Below are 14,179 nucleotides of genomic sequence, written 5' to 3'. Positions count from 1 at the left end.
CATAGGGTGGTGCACAATTGGCCCAGCATCATCCGGGTTAGGGTTTGGCCGGGGTAGGCCATCATTGTAAATAAGAATTTGTTCTTATCTGACTTTCCTAGTTAAATAAGGGTTTAATAAAAAATGTAATAAATACAGTACCGGTCAAACGTTTTTAGAACATCTACTCATTATCTGGGTTTTTCCTTTACTTTTACTATTTTCTACAATGTAGAATAATGTAGTAACCAAAAAAGGGTTACATTTTTAAAATATATTTTAAATTTGAGATTCTTCAAGTAGCCACCCTTTGCCTCTATGATAGCTTTGCACACTCTTGGCATTCTCTCAACTAGCTTCACCTGGAATGCATTTCCAACAGTCTTGAAGGAATTCCCACATGTGCTGAGCACTTGTTGGCTGCTTTTCCTTCACTTTGCGGCCCGAATCATCCCAAACCATCTCAATTTGTTTGAGGTGGGGTCTTCCAATCCTGTGGCAGTCCTCATGAGCGGCAGTTTCATCATAGCGCTTGATGGTTTTTGTAACTGCACTTGAAAAAACTTTCAGAGTTCTTGAAATGTTCCTTATTGACTGAACTTCATGTCTTAAACTAATGATGAACTGAAGTTTCTCTTTGCTTATTTGGCTGTTCTTAACATAATATGGACTTGGTCTTTTGCCAAAGAGGGCTATCTTCTGTAAACCCCTCCTACCTTGTCACAACACAACTGATTGGCTCAAACACATTACAAAGGAAAGAAATTCCACAAATTAACTTTTATGAAGGCTCACCTTGTCACGCCCTGGCCATAGAGAGGCTTTTATTCTCTATTTTGGGTATGCCAGGGTGTGACTAGGGTGGGCATTCTAGTTTCTTTATTTATATGTTTTCTGTTTCTATGTGTCTAGCCGGGTATGGTTCTCAATCAAGGGACAGCTGTCTATCGTTGTCTCTGACTGGGAATTACACTTAGGCAGCCTTGTTTCCTTTGTATTTTGTGGGTAGTTGACTTTGTTAGTGGCGCTATAGCCCTACTAAGCTTCACGGTCGTTTCTTTGTTTCTTGTTTTGTTGGTGACATTTATATAAATAAAGGAAAATGTACGCTCACCACGCTGCACCTTGGTCCGGTCATTTCCACAACGATGTCCGTGACACACCTGTTAATTTAAATGCATTCCAGGTGACTACCTCATGAAGCTGGTTAAGAGAATGCCAAGAGTGTGCAAAGCTATCATCTAGGCAAAGGGTGGCTACTTGAAGAACCTCAAATATAAAATATATTTTGATTTGTTTAACACTTTTTTGGTTACTACATGATTCCATATGTGTTATTTCATAGTTTTGATGTCTTCTCTATTATTCTACAATGTAAAACTTAAAGGAAAACCCTTGAATGAGTAGGTGTTCTAAAACTTTTGACCGGTAGGATAAATTCACTGAAGAGGTAAGGGAGGAGGATGGTAAATCTGATCTGCATTACATACCAATACCAATTTGTATGCCTCCTTGTCTTTATACCTGCAGACACATACACAAACGTGAGCAGTTCTGTCATCTGCACCAATAAAGCTAGCCTTCAACATATTCTTACCTCTGTTGAATGATATCCATTGAATTGTGTCCATTTTCTCTTTTAGAAAGTTTCGCACAAATATGAAAAGATAGATGGTGTCATCAGAAAACAATATAAATGTAGATCATACAAGGGACAAACCTTACCTTAAATTGAGGAGATCTTTACATTGTTCAGTTAAGTGCCTGCCCCTGCTGTCCTTTCAAATCCAAATGTTTCAGTTGGGAAATGAAGTTCCTGCAAGTACCCACACCAACTAATGAGGCTCCTCAGTGAATTCCACCTCATATGGGTTCTTGGAAGAATATTTTGTTGGCAATTGTCAGTGCCAAAAACCCTAAAGGTTCGGTGAAGATCTTTGAGGGTCTAAGAAGAACCCTTGTTGAACCCCTAATTTTTTGAGTGTATAACAATCATTACACCACTACATATCTGCCTGTGTGTGTGTGTCGCTTTACAGTCTGCATCGTTCCATGAGGTGTAGTTTTATCTGGGGGGAGGGGTTTAATCTAATTTTACTGCTTGTGGAATAAAGTTCCATGTAGTAATGGCTCTGTGTACAGTCGTGGCCAAAATTTTTGAGAATGACACAAATATTAATTTCCACAAAGTTTTCTGCTTCAGTGTCTATATATTTGTGTCAGATGTTAATATGGAATACTGAAGTATAATTAGAAGCATTTCATAAGTGTCAAAGGCTTTTATTGACAATTACATGAATGTAACGATTTTCTTGTGGTGAAGGAGAGGCAGACCAAAACGCAGCGTGGTGGTTATTCATGGTTCTTTAATATAGACACTAGAGATGAATAAACTAACAAAACAAGAAATGTGAAAAAACCAAAACAGCCCTATCTGGTGCAAACACAGAGACAGGAACAATCACCCACCAACACACAGTGAAACCCAGGCTACCTAAGTATGATTCTCAATCAGAGACAACTAATGACTCCTGCCTCTGATTGAGAACCATACTAGGCCGAAACATAGAAATACCCAAATCATAGAAAAACAAACATAGACTGCCCACCCCAACTCACGCCCTGATCATACTAAATAATGACAAAACAAAGGAAATCAAGGTCAGAACGTGACAGTACCCCCCCCCCCCAAAGGTGCGGACTCCGGCCGTAAAACCTTAACCTATAGGGGAGGGTCTGGGTGGGCGTCTGTCCGAGGTGGCGGCTCTGGCGCAGGACGCGGACCCCACTTCACCAATGTCTTAATCCGCCTTCTTGTCCGCTTCCGTGGCCTCCTAACCACGGTGACTCTACTAAATGACCCCACTGGACTGAGGGGCAGCTCTGGACAGAGGGGCGGAAGCTCTGGACAGAGGGGCGGAAGCTCTGGACAGAGGGGCGGAAGCGCTAGACAGAGGGGCGGAAGCGCTGGACAGAGGGGCAGAAGCTCTGGGCTGAGGGGCTCTGGCGCCTCTGGGCTCTGGCGCCTCTGGGCTGAGGGGCTCTGGCGCCTCTGGGCTGACTGGCGGCTCTGGCGCCTCTGGGCTGACTGGCGGCTCTGGCGCCTCTGGGCTGACTGGCGGCTCTGGCGCCTCTGGGCTGACTGGCGGCTCTGGCGCCTCTGGGCTGACTGGCGGCTCTGGCGCCTCTGGGCTGACTGGCGGCTCTGGCGCCTCTGGGCTGACTGGCGGCTCTGGCGCCTCTGGGCTGACTGGCGGCTCTGGCGCCTCTGGGCTGACTGGCGGCTCTGGCGCCTCTAGGCTGACTGGCGGCTCTGGCGCCTCTGGGCTGACTGGTGGCTCTGGCACCTCTGGGCTGACTGGCGGCACTGGCGGCCCCTGGCTGACTGGCGGCACTTGCGGCCCCTGGCTGACTGGCGGCACTGGCGGCCCCTGGCTGACTGGCAGCACTGGCGGCTCCTTGCAGACTGGCGGCACTGGCGGCTTCTTGCAGACTGGCAACACTGGTGGCGCTGGGCAGACTGGCGGCGCTGGGCAGACTGGCGGCACTGGCGGCACTGGGCAGATGGGCGGCTCAGGCGGCTCTGGGCAGACGGGTGGCTCAGGCGGCGCTGGGCAGACGGGTAGCTCAGATGGCGCTGGGCAGACGGGTAGCTCAGATGGCACTGGGCAGACTGGCAACTCTGATGGCTCTGGGCAGACGGGAAGCTCCGGCAATGCTGGAGAGGAAGGCTCTGGCAGCGCTGGACTGAGTAGCTCTGGCGCCTCTGGAATGAGGGGCTCTAGCGCCTCTGGACTGAGGGGCGGGAGCTCTGGCAGCGCCGAACAGGCAGGAGACTCCGGCATCGCTTGAGAGGAGGATGGCTCTAGCAACGCCGGAGAGGCGGGAGACTCCGGCAGCGCTGAACGGGCGGGGGGCACTGTAGGCCTGATGCGTGGTGCTGGCACTGGTGGTACTGGGCCGAGGACACGCGCAGGAAGCCTGAAGCGGGGAGCTGCCACCGGAGGGCTGGTGCGTGGAGGTGGTACTGGATAGACTGGACCGTGCAGGCGCACTGGAGCTCTTGAGCACCGAGCCTGCCCAACCTTACCCGGTTGAATGCTCCCGGTCGCCCTGCCAGTGCGGCGAGGTGGAATAGCCCGCACTGGGCTATGCAGGCGAACCGGGGACACCGTGCGCAAGGCTGGTGCCATGTAAGCCGGCCCAAGGAGACGCACTGGGGACCAGATGCGTAGAGCCGGCTTCATGGCACTTGGCTCGATGCTCACTCTAGCCCGGCCAATACGCAGAGCTGGTATGTACCGCACCGGGCTATGCACCCGTACTGGGGACACCGTGCGCTCCACCGCATAACACGGTGCCTGCCCGGTCTCTCTCGCCCCCCGGTAAGCACAAGAAGTTGGCGTAGGTCTCCTACCTGGCGTCGCCATACTCCCTGTGAGCACCCCCCCCAATAATCTTTTGGGGCTGACTCCCGGGCTTCCTTGCCAACCGTGTTCCCTCAAATCGCCGGCTCCTCTCTCCGGCTGCCTCTGCTCTCCTCGCTGCCTCCACCTGTTCCCATGGAAGGCGATCCTTTCCCACCAGGATCTCCTCCCATGGGTCCTCCCACCCTTGCCATCCAATACATCGTCCCATGTCCATTCCTCTTTGCGCCGCTGTTGCCCGCTACCATGCCGCTTGGTCCTGTTGTGGTGGGTGATTCTGTAACGGTTTTCTTGTGGTGCTGGTGAGGCGGACCAAAACGCAGCGTGGTGGTTATTCATGGTTCTTTTATATAGACACTAGACATGAATAAACTAACAAAACAAGAAATGTGAAAAAACCAAAACAGCCCTACACAGAAAAAACCAATACACAGTGAATCCCAGGCTACCTAAGTATGATTCTCAATCAGAGACAACTAATGACACCTGCCTCTGATGGAGAACCATACTAGGCCGAAACATAGAAATACCCAAATCATAGAAAAACAAACATAGACTGCCCACCCCCACTTTTTCCCTGACCATACTAAATAATGACAAAACAAAGGAAATAAAGGTCAGAAAGTGACAATGAAGTTGATGCAAAGAGTCAATATTTGCTGTGTTGACCCTTCTTTTTCAAGACCTCTGCAATCAGCCCTGGCATGCTGTCAATTAATTTCTGGGCCACATCCTGACTGATGGCAGCCCATTGTTACTTAATCAATGCTTGGAGTTTGTCAGAATTTGTGGGTTTTTGTTTGTCCACCCTCCCTCTTGAGGATTGACCACAAGTTCTCAATGGGATTAAGATCTGGGGAGTTTCCTAGCCATGGAACCAACATATATATGTTTTGTTCCCCAAGCCACTTAGTTATCACTTTTGGAAGTGATAACTGGAAAAGGCATTGTTCGTCACCAAACTGTTCCTTGGATGCTTGGGAGAAGTTGCTCTCGGAAGATGTGTTGGTAAAATTCTTTATTCATGGCTGTGTTCTTAGGCAAAATGGTGAGTGAGCCCACTCCCTTGGCTGAGAAGCAACCCCACACTTGAATAGTCTCAGGATGCTTTACTGATGGCATGACACAGAACCAATGGTAGCGCTCACCTTGTCTTCTCCAGACAAGCTTTTTGCCGGATGCCCCAAACAATCGGAAAGGGGATTCATCAGAGAAAATGACTCTACCCCAGTCCTCAGCAGTCCAATCCCTGTACCTTTTGCAGAATATCAGTCTGTCCCTGATGTTTTTTCTGGAGAGAAGTGGCTTCTTTCCTGCCCTTCTTGACACCAGGCCATCCTCCATAAGTATTTGCCTCACTTCCTGAGCAAGCTCTGTACTGGTGGTGCCCCAATCCAGCAGCTGAATCAACTTTAGGAGATGGTCCTGGTGCTTGATGGACTTTCTTGGGTGCCCTGAAGCCTTCTTCACAACAATTGAAAATGTGTTCTGGTTTTGGGGACTGTGAAGAGACCCTTGTTGACATGTCTTGTGGGGTATGCATGGGTGTCTGAGCTGTGTGCTAGTCATTTAAACAGACAGCTTGTTGCTTTCAACATGTCAATGCCTATCACAAGGACAAGTAGTGATGATGTCAATCTCTCCTCTACTTTGACCCAGGAGAGAATGATATGCATGTCATTTATGTTAGCTCTTTGTGTACATTTAAGGGCCAGCCGTGCACCACCCACACTCCATCCTCCCTACCACTCAGCCTTCCTGTCTCCCATCATCAATGTGCTCCTTTTTTCTCTGGCATTTTCTCAGTCCCCCAGTCTGTTTCCTGTTGTGTGTGGCAGTTGCCAGGTAACGAAGGCAGGCCTCAGGTGGAGATGGAGTTTCCTAAAGCAGCGATTCCCCCAAGGCTGAGAGAGCACTCATAGTGAGTGGGGTTCAGCTTATAGGGCTAATGGGCCCCAAAGCCAGCATGAAGCCCAGACACAACACTGACCAACAGTTCGCTAATGTGGCACCAAACACAATCTCCACTAAACACAGAGCATGCGTGAGCATTTTATTATGTGTTTGCAGATCTTCCTTGAGCACAGAGTATAGTGGAAATACTGTGGAGACCAGAAGCCTGGCCATTATGGCTGGTCATTTTATTTGCATTGGTCACTTCTACTTAAACAGCGTGCACTGGAATTCCAGAACAAACCCAGTCACATGTAATTAGTCTAGAGAAGCCGTTTGGCCATTTATTAACAAGATACAGTAGCATAATAGCATAATGGTAGGTCTTTCCAAAACATATGAAAAGCTGAAAATGTTGTAGAATATACAAATGACAAAATGTTGTTCCACACAGCTAACATTTCTGCGATATAAATGTTTTAGTGTTCCAGCCAGGGAATGGCTAATTTTGTCAAGAAATGTCAAATAGATACATGATCCTGCAGCATTTAAAATGATCTCATTCACAACCATCAAACAGAAAATAGACCTGACATATTGATTACGTGAATTTACTGTCAAATCTGATTTTCACACTTATTACAGCTCTTTGATAATTTGCTCCAATGCTCCCTTAGTCTGTGCTGACCAATTACTGATGCTCCGTAGGATCTTCTATTTCATTCTAATGAAGGTATCTCTATTATTGAGTGTAATGGGCTTACAGTAGCTTTGACATAGGGCACTCACCTGTGTAGATTTTCCACAACACAAATACTTTTATTTGTCACATGCGCCGAATACAACAGGTGAAATGCTTATTTAAAAGCCCTTAACCAACAATGCAGTTCAATAAATATAGTTAGGAAAATATTTACTAAATAAACTAAAGTAAAAAACAAAATAAAAAGTAACACAATAAAATAACAATACCGAGGCTATATACAGGGGGTACCGGTACCGAGTCAATGTGCGGGGTACAGGTTAGTCGAGGTAATTTGTACATGTAGGTAGGGGTAAACTGACTATGCATAGATAATAAACACTGAGTAGTAGCAGTGTAAATAGTCCGCGTGGCCATTTGATTAATTGTTCAGCAGTCTTATGGCTTTGGGGGTAGAAGCTGTTAAGGAGCCTTTTGGACCTAGACTTTGCACTCCAGTACCGCTTGCCGTGCGGTAGCAGAGAGAACAGTCTATGACTTGGATGACTGGAGTCTTTGACAATTTTTGGGGCCTTCCTCTGACACCACCTAGTATATAGATCCTGGATGGCAGGAAGCTTGGCCCCAGTGATGTACTGGGCCGTACACACTACCCTCTGTAGTGCCGTACATTTGGATGACGAGCAGTTGCCATACCAGGCGGTGATGCAACCGGTCAGGATGCTCTCGATGGTGAGGCTGTATAACTTTTTGAGGATTTGGGGACATATGCAAAAATATCCAGTCTCCTGAGGTGAAAAGGCGTTGTCGTGCCTTCTTCATGAATGTCTTAGTGTGACTAGACCATGATAGTTTGTTGGTGATGTGGACACCAAGGAACTTGAAACTCTCAACCCACTCGACTACAGCCCCGTCGATGTGAATGAGGGCATGTTCGGCCCCCCTTTTTCTGTAGTCCACGATCATCTCCTTTGTCTTGCTCATGTTGAGGGAGAGGTTGTTGTCCTGGCACCACATGGGTGATCTTAAATCACTATAGGCTGTCTCATCGTTGTTGTTGTGTGGTCAGCAAACTTAATGATGGTGTTGGAGGTGTGCTTGGCCATGCAGTTGCGGGTGAAAAGGGAGTACTGGAGTGGACTAAGCACACACCCCTGAGGGGCCCCCGTGTTGAGGATCAGAGTGGCAGATGTGTTGTTGCCTACCCTTAACACCTGGGGCGGCCATCAGGAAGTCCAAGATCCAGTTGCAGAGGGAGGTGTTTAGTCCCAGGGTCCTTAGCTTAGTTTAGAACCAGGAACAGATATAGCCCTTGGTTCACTCCATACCTGACTGCCCTTGACAAGCACAAACACTTCCTGTGGCGTACTGCTTTAGCATCGAATAGCCCCCGTGATATGAAACTTTTCAGGAAGTTAAGAACCAATTTACACAGGCAGTTAGGAAAGCAAAGGTTAGCTATTTCAAACAGAAAGTTGCATCATGCAGCACAAACTCCAAAAAGTTATGTGACACTGTAAAGTCCATAGAGAATAAGAGCACCTTGTCCCAGCTGCCCACTGCACTGAGGCTAGGAAACACTGTCACCACCTATAAATCGAGGATAATTGAGAATTTCAATAAGCATTTTTTTACGGCTGGCCATGCTTTCCACCTGGCCACCCCTACCCTGGTCAACAGCCCTGCACCCCCCACAGCAACTTGCCCAAAACTCCCCCATTTCTCCTTCACCCAAATCCAGATAGCTGATGTTCTGAAAGAGCTGCAAAATCTGGACCCCTATAAATCAGCTGGGCTAGACAATCTGGACCCTCTTTCTAAAATTATCCACCGCAATTGTTGCAAGCCCTATTACTAGCCTGTTCAACCTCTCTTTCGTATCGTCTGAGATCCCCAAAGATTGGAAAGCTGCCGTGGTCATTCCCCTCTTCAAAGGGGGAGACACTCTAGACCCAAACTGTTACAGACCTATATCTATCCTACCCTGCCTTTTTAAGGTCTTCGAAAATCAAGTTAACAAACAGATCACCGACCATTTCGAATCCCACCGTACCTTCTCCGCTATACAATCTGGTTTCCAAGCTGGTCATAGGTGCACCTCAGCCACGCTCAAGGTACTAGACAATATCATAACCGCCATCGATAAAAGACAGTACTTTGCAGCCATATTCATCGACTTGGCCAAGGCTTTCGACTCAATCACCACATTATTATCAGCAGACTCAACCGCCTTGGTTTCTTAAATGACTGCCTCGTCTGGTTCACCAACTACTTCTAAGACAGAGTTCAGTGTGTCAAATTGAAGGGACTGTTGTCCGGAACTCTGGCAGTCTTTAAGAGGGTGCCACAGTGTTCAATCCTTGGGCCGACTCTTTTCTCTGTATACATCAATGATGTCGCTCTTGCTGGTGGTGATTCTCTGATCCACCTCAAACCAGATGACACTATTCTGTATACTTCTGGCCCTTCTTTGGACACTGTGTTAACTAACCTCCAGACGAGCTTCAATGCCTTACAACTCTCCTTCCGTGGCCTCCAACTGCTCTTAAATACAAGTAAAACTAAATGCATGCTCTTCAACCGATCGCTGACCTCACCCTCCCGCCCGTCCAGCATCACTACTCTGTGCAATTCTAACTTAGAATATGTGGACATTTACAAATAGCTAGGTGTTTTTTTAGACTGTAAACTCTTCTTCCAGACTTACATTAAGCAGTGTGGGCAGTGTGGAGCAGTGTGGAGTGCGATTGAGTTTGCGTCATCTGTGGATCTTTTGGGTTGGTATGCGAATTGGAGTGGGTCTAGGGTTTCCGGAATGATGAGCGATGACCAGCCTTTCAAAGCACTTTGGGGCGGTAGTCATTTAGTCAGACTACTTTCACTTTCTTGAGCACAGCGACTATGGTGGTCTGCTTGAAACATGTACATATTACAGACTTTGTCAGGGAGAGTTTGACCAGTACACATCCTGGTAATCTGTCTGGCCCCGCGGCCTTGTGAATGTGGACCTCTTTTAAGGTCTTGCTCACATCGGCTGGCTATGGAGAGCTTGATCACACAGTCGTCCGGAACAGCTGGTGCTCTCATGCATGCTTCAGTGTTGCTTGCCTTAAAGCGAGCATAAATGGCATTTAGCTCGTATGGTAGGCTCGTGCCACTGGGCAGCTTGCGGCTGGGTTTCCCTTTGTGGTCTGTAATAGTTTCCAAGCCCTGCCACATCCGACACGTGTCAGAACCGGTGTAGTAGGACTCAATCTTAGTCCTGTATTGACACTTTGACTGTTTGATGAATCGTGAGGGCATAGCGGGATTTCTTATAAGTGTCCAGGTTAACCAAATAAACGTTTATTTGTCACGTGCACCGAATACAACAGGTGTAGACCTTACAGTGAAATGCTTACTTACAGGCTCTAACCAATAGTGCGAAAAAAAGGTGTGTGTGTGTGTGTGTGTGTGTGTGTGTGTGTGTGTGTGTGTGTGTGTGTGCGTGCGTGCGTGCGTGCGTGCGTGCGTGCGTGCGTGCGTGCGTGCGTGCGTGCGTGTGTGTGTGTGGGTAAGTAAAGAAATAAAACAACAGTAAAAAGAAAATAACAGTAGCAAGGCTAATTAAAAGAAAATAACAGTAGCATGGCTATATACAGACAGCGTTTAGTCAGGCTTATTGAGGTAGTATGTACATGTAGGTAAGTGACTATGCGTATCCCGCTTCTTGAAAATGGCAGCTCTAGCCTTTAGCTCAGTGCGAATGTTGCCTGTAATCCATGGCTGCTGGTTGGGAGATGTACATATGGTCACTGTATGGACGACATCATCGATGCACTTATTGACGAAGGTTAGTCAGATTATCTGGAGGTGCCTAAGGAGGAATAGATGAGCCCACAGACTACCATGAGTCAACCTGATAGGCCCATACGACACAGATAGTTGCAGAATTTATACTCCACCACTAATTTTCATTTTCAATTGCTTCATCCCACAAGACATTGTTTAGAATGGCTCATTGCAGGACGAAACACTTCAAATGTGTAATCAAACGAATATACTCTACAAGACTTGATTCTTAACCAACCTTCTTAGATTCAGCATACCACCCTGCATCCCGCTGCTGGCTGAAGCTAAGCAGGGTGGATCCTGCTCGGTCCCTGAATGGGGGAGCAGATGCTGCTGGATGTGGTTTGGAGGGCCAGTAGGAGGCACTCTTTCCTCTGGTCTAAAAATATATATCCCAATGCCCCAGGGCAGCGATTGAGGCCATTACCCTGTGTAGGGTGCAGTCTTCAGCTGGAACTTTAAAAGGGTGTCCTAACTCTCTGTGGTCACTAAAGATCCCATGGTACTCGTCATAAGAGTAGGGGTGTTAACCCCACTCTCCTGGTGAAGTTTCCAATCCAATCATAATGCCCACCTCATCATCCCCAGCTTCCAATTGGCTCATTCCTCTCCCTTGTAACTATTACCTGAATTAATAAAATATTCAGTATCAGGTCTTTGCCACCGTCTTGTGGTCAACAATTATTCTCCCGCTGCATGAATACAAACAATATTGGGGGTTACCAGTATTATAAACAAAGACAACCTAGCTACTGTACTTTCTAAACTCTGATATAACATTTACCACACAAATCAGAAACAATTTAACCAGAAGAGATTACTGAACTATAAAACACCCACTTAGTTCCTTGAGCATGCCTTTGGGGAATCCTTTTTAAGCAATCACAACATATGATACTATTATTTGTTAAAATGTCAGTTTATTGCATTAATCAATGGTAATACCATAATTAGTCATACTTTTAGAAATTGCAGTCTGTGGCATGGAACGCAAGTCCTCAACAGATTAAACATGTATAGCACCATACAAACAGAGCACAAGTATCAACAGAAAACACATTGTCAGACGATTGGGATCAAGTTACCAACTTCTATTAAAGTGACACAGCCATGTCCATTCGTCCTTCATAAATAAACATAACAGCCATGTCTGCCTCATGCAGCATTGCCATGTACAGTACATATGGTTACCATATTTCTATTCAGATTATTCAGGAATGATTTACCTGAGTTCAACTTACTGTACAGACAAAAACAATCAGGAAAAGAGATGTGTGAGCATGATGATACATTTATTAAATTGTGTTTGGACTAGGAACCTATATCTAAACACACACTCACATGGCAAGGATGATACAACTTATTCCTACAAACCGCTGTCAGGCTTTGTCTTTGCATCCATAGGTAGTTTCATCTCAAGCCCAGAAGACATGATCAGAGCTTAATAAAGAAACTGTCATATTAGTAATTGTCAGAGGATGACTACAAAACTACAGCCTTAATAGTCCGTGGTTGTTTGTGATTGAGAGAGAACAGTATTGTCATTGTAAAACATTGTCAGAAGTGAATGGTTACAGCAAGGTAGATCCCCTGTGGTCAAACTGCTGGCCCAGGAGATCTTCCAAGTAAGAGACAGAACACACTAGCTAATCCTCTGATTGACATCAGGATTTATGAGAGACGATATCAAAACGCAACAATCAAAACAATGAGGCACAAAAGCTCTATGTCATAATACACCGCTCAAGAACAGGATGCACAGAACACAATTGCCGAAATCAAAGTAACTATGGAGTGCTGGTTTCATACTATGAGGTAGTTTATATGATATTCAACTTCTTTTACTTAATGTAAAGGACTTGTTGTACAAAGATGGAACATCCTAAGCCAGTTGGGTGTTGTTCCCAGAACAAATTATTTGGGAAATGTAGCTAATTTGGGTTAATGTACTTTAAAAAAAATGTTTTACCAGCTAGGCTAGTTGAGAACAAGTTCTCATTTGCAACTGCGACCTGGCCAGGATAAAGCGTAGCAATTTTACACATACAACAACACAGAGTTACACATGGAATAAACAAAAACACGCAGTCAATAATACAGTAGAACAAAAGAAAACAAAAAGCCAATATACAGTGAGTGCAAATGAGGTAAGTTAAGGAAATAAATAGGCCATGGTGGCAAAGTAATTACAATATAGCAATTAAACACTGGAAAGGGAGATCGGCATAAGATGAATTTGCAGGTAGAGATACTGGGATGCAAAGGAGCAGAATAAATAAATAAATACCAGTATGGGGATGAGGTAGGTAGATGGGCTGTTTACAGATGGGCTATGTACAGGTGTAAGCTGCTCCGACAGCTGGTGCTTAACGCTAGTGAGGGAGATGTGAGTCTCCAGCTTCAGAGATTTTTCCAATTCGTTCCAGTCATGGAATCTTCCCTAGGTAAGTACAGTTAAAGTAATAAAACGCTGTACATGTTAAGTTGGTATTTACAGTGCTTGGGAATCACAACACAAATAGAAATCCAAATTAAACCATCATACTAGTATCTCTACTCAGTAATGATCAATGTAATTAAAAAAAACATACAAAAAGTTAAATGCGGAAAGCATAGTCATCGAGTTATAAAAAATTTAAAACAGAAGGCAAATTGACCCAAACGATCCTGTCCAGTGCATCAAAGTGTAATTTGTTCTGTTTTTACATCTTCCCTCAGTCCCTTTTTGGTTTTGTGCTTACAGTCTTTTCAAGTATTACCACATTCCAGTGACAAATTCAGAACATTTTCTCATCATGTTTTTGCTGTGTTCTGTGTTCCAATTGTATGTTGTGTTAGCTAATCCAAGTTTATCAATTTAAAATGCTAATTGATCATTAGAAAAGCCTTTTGCAATTATGTTAGCACAGCTGAAAACTGTTGTCCTGATTAAAGAAGCAATAAAGCTGGCCTCCTTTAGACTAGTTGAGTATCTGGAGCATCAGCATTTGTGGGTTCGATTACAGGCTCAAAATGGCCAGAAACAAATAACTTTCTTCTGAAACTCGTCAGTCTATTCTTGTTCTGAGAAATGAAGGCTATCCATGCGAGAAATTGCCAAGATACTGAAGATCTCGTATAACGCTGTGACCTGCTCCCTTCACAGAACAGAGCAAACTGGCTCTAACAAGAATAGAAAGAGGAGTGGGAGGCCCCAGTGCACAACTGTGCAAGAAGACAAGTACATTAGAGTGTCTAGTTTGAGAAACAGACGCCTCACAAGTCTTCAACTGGTAGCTTCATTAAATAGTACCCGCAAAACACCAGTCTCAAAGTCAACAGTGAAGAGGCGACTCCGGGATGCTAG

The sequence above is a fragment of the Oncorhynchus masou genome, chromosome 12, assembly GCF_036934945.1.
Source record: "Oncorhynchus masou masou isolate Uvic2021 chromosome 12, UVic_Omas_1.1, whole genome shotgun sequence".
Classification (NCBI taxonomy): domain Eukaryota; kingdom Metazoa; phylum Chordata; class Actinopteri; order Salmoniformes; family Salmonidae; genus Oncorhynchus; species Oncorhynchus masou.
This window is presented reverse-complemented; position numbering follows the sequence as displayed.